The sequence below is a fragment of the Micropterus dolomieu genome, linkage group LG10, assembly GCF_021292245.1.
Source record: "Micropterus dolomieu isolate WLL.071019.BEF.003 ecotype Adirondacks linkage group LG10, ASM2129224v1, whole genome shotgun sequence".
Classification (NCBI taxonomy): Eukaryota; Metazoa; Chordata; class Actinopteri; order Centrarchiformes; family Centrarchidae; genus Micropterus; species Micropterus dolomieu.
This window is the reverse complement of record NC_060159.1, coordinates 22,172,064-22,178,646: the sequence shown is the minus strand read 5'-3', so window position 1 is coordinate 22,178,646 and position 6,583 is coordinate 22,172,064.

The window sequence follows — 6,583 nt, the reverse complement described above, 5'->3', positions numbered from 1 at the left end:
TGAGGGGGTACGCAGAAAAGCAGTGGGAATAGTGCAATTGACTTTGAGTTGGCTTCCAGACTTGTTTTCCACAGCCCCATTGAGTTCTTTATGAAGGCCTGTTGATCTTGCTACATTTCCAAGCATTCCAGTATCCATGTACGTGGCATTGAGTTGCAGTCAATCCAGGCGGTGCACAGGTTGGTCTGCCTGGTAGGGCTGTAGATAACAATTATTTTTCAAGTCGATTAATCTAACGACTAATTTTGTGTATTCTAAAGAAAAAAAAAAAGTTGCCTATTATTAGATTAACATACCAATTTATCCAAAATAAATATCAAAAACATGTCTAATCAATAAATCTATATTTTATTCAATCATCCTGATGAATTCCATTAGAATAATGACAATAGCAGCGTATCTTAAAATCAAATCAAATCAAATTACCACATCACTGATGTGTTGTGATAATAACAATAACAGACATTAATTAGGCTGCTTTACTTCAAGCAGAGCAGCACGTTGTTGAGTGTCTGTCTTTAGACTGCTGAAGGCACGGTCTTGTAGCAGGAGCTTGTCTGGGGGAATCCCACTAACACTGGTTGCAGCGATGCTTCAACGCACGTCATGCAAGTCGACATATTCAAGTAATCGATTACGCCAACTACGTCGGCAAATCGCCCCAGCCCTACTGCCTGGTCTTGCAGTCTCGAGTGACTGCTTCATCGACCAGTAGCTGGTATTACTGCCCATTCCCTTCTGGGCCCTGTCCATGTATTGAGCCATGTGCCTACTCATCTTAGCAGCTATGATGCCTGACGGGAGTTATCATGTTGTGCAGAGGCGGGGTTTGGCCGGTAGTTGGATGGGATTGTTCCCTTCTGGGGATCCTTCATTGCCGTATCATATTTGTTGTACCTCATCAATCTCTAGCTGTGATAGCTATATGTGATAGTTGCCGCTTGTGGAAAGACTGAGCTATGAGTTTCTTTGTCAGTGTCGATGATAATTTCGAAGGATCCACATATATCCCACAGTCTGCATATAATCTCTCTCTCACCGAAGATTGCTTGTATAGTAGCATTGCAACAGATCCATATTTTCCGCTCTAGTCCATGAATGTCTTCTTCCAGTAGCCCATTTCTCATCAGGTTGACCTGGTTCCCTAGCACCTGACACAGACCTTGTTGACCTAGGCAACGTCCAAGCCTGTCTGACTTATATTTGTGGTTTCACACATGCCTGAGGTTGGCAAGTAGCATTAAGGACCTTGCCTAAGGGTCCACCTGGATACCCCATCCTGACCTCCTGATCACCTGCACCAAAGTCAGAGGCATTAACCACTGAGCTATCCAGGTGCATTAGTAATGCAGGAATAGGATTTTTGCCCCCCTAATTTCCTTAGTAAGAAATATGTGTTTCTTCCCTGAGCATGCTTTTATAAAATAATTTAAAAAAAGAAAATGTGTAACGAGTAGCAGGAGTTTTTTAAAATACAGCCATACCATAATTATTAAACACCTATTTAATATTGCTGTTTTATAATAACTTTTTACATGAGGCTACCAAATTGTTGCAAAACACAATTAAGACTTGCAGGAGGACCTGATAAAGGCAGAAACAAAAGTATCAGTAATAAGCAAGGACTTCACTACACTGCATTTCTCACCAAAAGAAAATAAAACAGTCAACTTGAACATGCAAGAACAAATTCAGATAGGCCTGTAGAAGTATGTTTTATAGACGGATGAGAATAAACGGGACCTGTCTGGAGCCATGGATCTGCAAGATGTCTGGTGTATGAATGGCAAGTCCTATGACATTTATGGAGGTGGGTCCGTCATGTTGTATTTTGCTGTTTCAGGACCTTGTAAACCTGACTGACTGGCATCATGTAGTTTTTTGAAATACCAGGCCATTTTGAAGAAGAATGCCATGCCCTCATGCGTATATTAAAGCTTGGTAATCAATGAGCTTTCCCGCAGGACAATTATCCAAAGCATATGTCTAAGTCAAGCAAAGCTTGGTTCATGCATCATTCCTGGAATGTCCTTGAGCAGGGCCGTAACCAGAGTTTTTAATTAGTGAGGTCCAGTTTTGTTATATTTTTTAATTGAGCTTATTTACGGCAATTCAGTGAAGGCTTGAATCAGGCAGTGATTACAGCACTGTGTTTGGGTGAAGAACACACTAACTACAGGCTGTTCATCATAGTCTTCCCCTTCAGTTTTTGAAATAAAAGTTATGATCAGGTAGTGCAAATGCGACAGGGAAATCTTGGTATAGGCCAACTAATCTTCACAACATGTATTGGGGGTGTAAGGGAACACAAAATTCATGGTAGCTACGATTTCAGTAGAGTGGAAATAGCCGTAGCAATGCTACCATGCACTACATGGTAGCATCTCCTTTAAGTCCCTTCTTAAAACATACTTTTAAAGGAGAGCCTTTCCCGATCTTATTTGACTTTATTTTATCCCTTTTATTTTATTTTACTAATTTTATATTTATCTTAAACGTGTATTTTAGTCTTTTCAATGTTTTCATGCTTTTATCTTGTATAGTTTTTGTATTATTGTCTCTTGGGTATTATTGTCTTTACACTTGTTAAAGCACTTTGTAACTTGTTTTTGAAAAGTGCTCTACAAATAAAGATTTTTTATTTAGATATTATTATTATTAGTATTACATAGAAACCCAGAAACATTTGCCTGTAAACAGAAGCTTGGTGAGAGCCAAATTTCCTCATCAGTACCTGTAAGAAATGGCACAGTAGCTTAAATGTATCTCAAATGTAACCTACAACTTTCATCACAGGCAGTGTTAGGGAGTCACTAGTTACATGTAAATTAGTTATGCAGGAATAATTTAATTACAAAATAAATGGAACTGTAATCTGGTTCTCAGGTTTGAATTTGCTGCACCGCCCGCCTGCCAGTGAACTGCCTCTCAAGCTGTCTTTTGAAAATGGTTAACAGTAAAAAAAATTAATTAGAAATGTAGAAAAGTAATCAAAAAGTAATAAGGTACTTTGAAATAGCAATTAAAATAGTTACACTACTATCACATTTTTATTGGGTAACTAGTAATTGCTAACCTATTACATTTAGAAAGTAACCTTCCAGTCACAGGACCATACAGGTGGAGCATGTGCAGACTACACAGTGGACATTCTTATTACTATATGACAACGTAAAGAACAGCAGATCACTGCTGAATCCTCTGGTTGATATTACAGCCTAATAATGTGATGTCAGCAGCTATCGTTTTGTCACGATTATAGCAGCTGAACCAACATTGTTTGAATCCTCATGTAGTCTACGCATAAGTTATCCAAACGCCCCCCCATCCAATTAATTATTTTCTCAGACTTCCACACTTACTGGTCCTTGTAGCTATCCAGGGGATATATATATATTGTGTAGAGACATGACTGTTTTCTTTAAAAATTAACTTTCATGATTTCAGAGGCATGTCAGTCATTTTAAACGTGTCTATGCGCTCAGTAAAGTCACAGCAAATATCGTGGGACATTTAAGCAGCAAAACTAACAACCTGACTTATAAACTTGACAGGACAAAGGAAACTCTGCATAGGAAACATATTTAAACGTTTAGCCTTTGAAATGTTTAGACGCTCTGATGGAGCTCAGGATTGATCAGGAGGACGGCTGCTTTACTAATTAGTTTCACTGTATGAACCTGGACTGTGTGTGAGACCTTTTGGATGTGTAGAAGAACACAGAACATGAATTAACATCAGATCCTGACCGATCCTGTCAGCGTGAATCAATGAATGAATCTATGTGGCTCGTGCATAAATGCACACAGCGTCTGTCTTAATGGAGAGACGCTTCAACCTATTACACCCACCCAGAAATTCACCATATGCATTTATTTAATACCTTTTTCAAAGGTAAATGATAGCGCCCAAAACTCTGCCTGCAAACAGATGCTCTCGGTTAAACCACACAGAACGTTTTATGTGTTTCCCCAAGTCTGGCCACTGATCAACAGTTCTTCAAGTTGAAATGAGGGTCGCGACACTGTAATCAGAAAAGCAGTCATCAAGAAAGCAGTGGCCGAACAGAAACTACGGAATATTAGTGAGCTGGAAACGTCTTGGAAAAAAAGAAAGAAAGAAACACAGAATGTCAGAATAAAAAATTTTTTAAATGCTGTAATGCTAAGGATGCATTTAGGAGTCTCACAGTCTGGGAGGAAAAGCTGCTCTGCAGTTGTGCGGCAGCAGAAACTTCTATACCTCTTCCCAGAAGGCAGCAGGGTGAACAGGCTGTGGTTGGGTGGGTACTGGATATTGTTCTTTATGTGCTGAAGAACCAGTTTCTCAAAGGTGAGAGTTCAGACTAGACACAGGTACAGGGAACCCTCTCCTGAGACAGTCAAAATGTCAGTAACAACATCAACTAGCTGATTGGCTCAAGTTTTTAGTACACGGCCAGGGATGTTAACAGGGCCAGCTGATTTACTCATATTCACTCTCAGCAGGACTCTCCTCACATCTGCTGTGGATACTGACAGGGGCCGGCCAGGTCAGACCTGGAGAGGGGCATCAGAGATGCCTAAGCAGCAAGCTGAAAATAAAGAGAGCCATTTTGGCAACTCAGACCCATGCCGTGCATGGCAAGGTATAAGTCACCACACAAAACAACAATAGCAACCCAGCCACTTACAGCAGTAGTTCCTCACTGGCAGAGCAGGAGAGACCAGAGACTGTCCTGACCACGACTCACACAGTGATAAGACCTCCGCCTGCTACCACTTCTCTCCCTTCCAAACATTAGCTATCCTCCAGGCAGTCAATAGACTTGAAGTTGTTACTGTGATGTAGAGACAGAGCTCAGTTAAAACTTTAGGGTTGAAAGATACATTTTTTACAGAGTAATAACTCACCACTCTGAAACTCTTGCTCCAGTCCATGTTGCTAAACTGGTATGGGGAACATACAGAGAGCCTAAGTCCCTCCCTTCCGGTGGAGCACCATGGGACCTTATTTCGGAAAAATATTGTACGGCAGTCAATGGCAAGGGACAACAAATATTTTGACCCTGTTTGAATTGTACCCTGAATTACACATATGATGGTTGTCAATTTAAAACATACATTTTAAAGTCAACAAAGTCGCAATTTGTTGTAATACTGTTGAGGTAAGACTGTGAAAATACATAATTACAAAGACCACAAACCCAAAAGTCGCATATATGACGTCATTAATGTTTCTGTCAATGACTGAAACTAACGTCAAAAAACTTACATGAGAGGATGATGTGGTAAAAGGACCAGGAGTCATTGGATTAAACATATCAGGTGAGATATATTTATACGTAGAATATAGCTAAGTTACAGGGCTCTCAAGTTTCATCAAAAGTTTGGAATGAGATATAGGGTTGTGTCGTTCAAAGAACGTTTCGTTCATTTGACCTAATCTTGTATGTGACTCAGGAGGAACGGGTTATCTCAGTGAGTAATTCGTTCATTTTCACGCATGCATGAATAGTCTTGGACTCTTACGTTCAGTCGTTACTCTGGGTTTGAGTCGTTCATTTGTCACGTGACATCTCGGCTACTGTGGAGCAGGAATGAACTAATCATTCAGCACTCTCATGGGTCCTCCTGGGAGTCTGTCTTCACTCGGCAGGCTGACTTACTGCCAGCACCAGGGAATGAGAGGCAAGTCTGTTGTCAGGTAACAGTCACTGGACTGACATATATCTAATTTCTATTTTGATAATTTTGTGACATTTAATAAAGCTTAATGTTATTACAGCGCAGTTATGTTGTGCTAAGTTATAGTTTTAACACAGCCGCATTGTAACTTTAATCCTGCTAGTGTTTACAGCCAACAGCTGATGAGAGGTGTTCTGGGTCCGCTCCACTTCAGAGCCCCGGGAACCAAATTACCACAGAGGTCGTCTACTCTCCAAAACAAACAGCCACATAGCAACGTTAGCGATAAGCCCTGTGGTTTGTTTACAGCTAACAGCTGATCCGGTCTGCCAGAGAATGCAACTTAACTTTTACTCTTTATTTATCGACAGAGCCGTGCTGTTGTTTCACCGCTCCTCACTGGTGAACAACCTGCAGTGTTTGAGATTATTATTAAATATGTAAAATTTTAATAAGAGTGTGTTTTATTCATCTAGTGTGTCAAGCTTATTACTACAATATATTCCCTGTAAATCTGATGTTAATATATAGATTTTACTCATGGATAGGCGTTAGGCTGCTGTATGAATGAGCACTTTAGAGATATAGTGGTAGTAATTATGATTATATATATACAGTGGGTACGGAAAGTATTCAGACCCCTTTAAATTTTTCACTCTTTGTTTCATTGCAGCCATTTTCCAAAAATCAAAAAAGTTCATTTTATTTCTCAGTAATGTACACTCAGCACCCCATCTTGACAGAAATATGAGTGTCACGGCAAAGGGTCTGAATACTTATGACCATGTGATATTTCAGTTTTTCTTTTTTAATAAATTTGCAAAAATTTCTACATTTCTGTTTTTTTCTGTCAAGATGGGGTGCTGAGTGTACATTACTGAGAAATAAAATGAACTTTTTTGATTTTTGGAAAATGG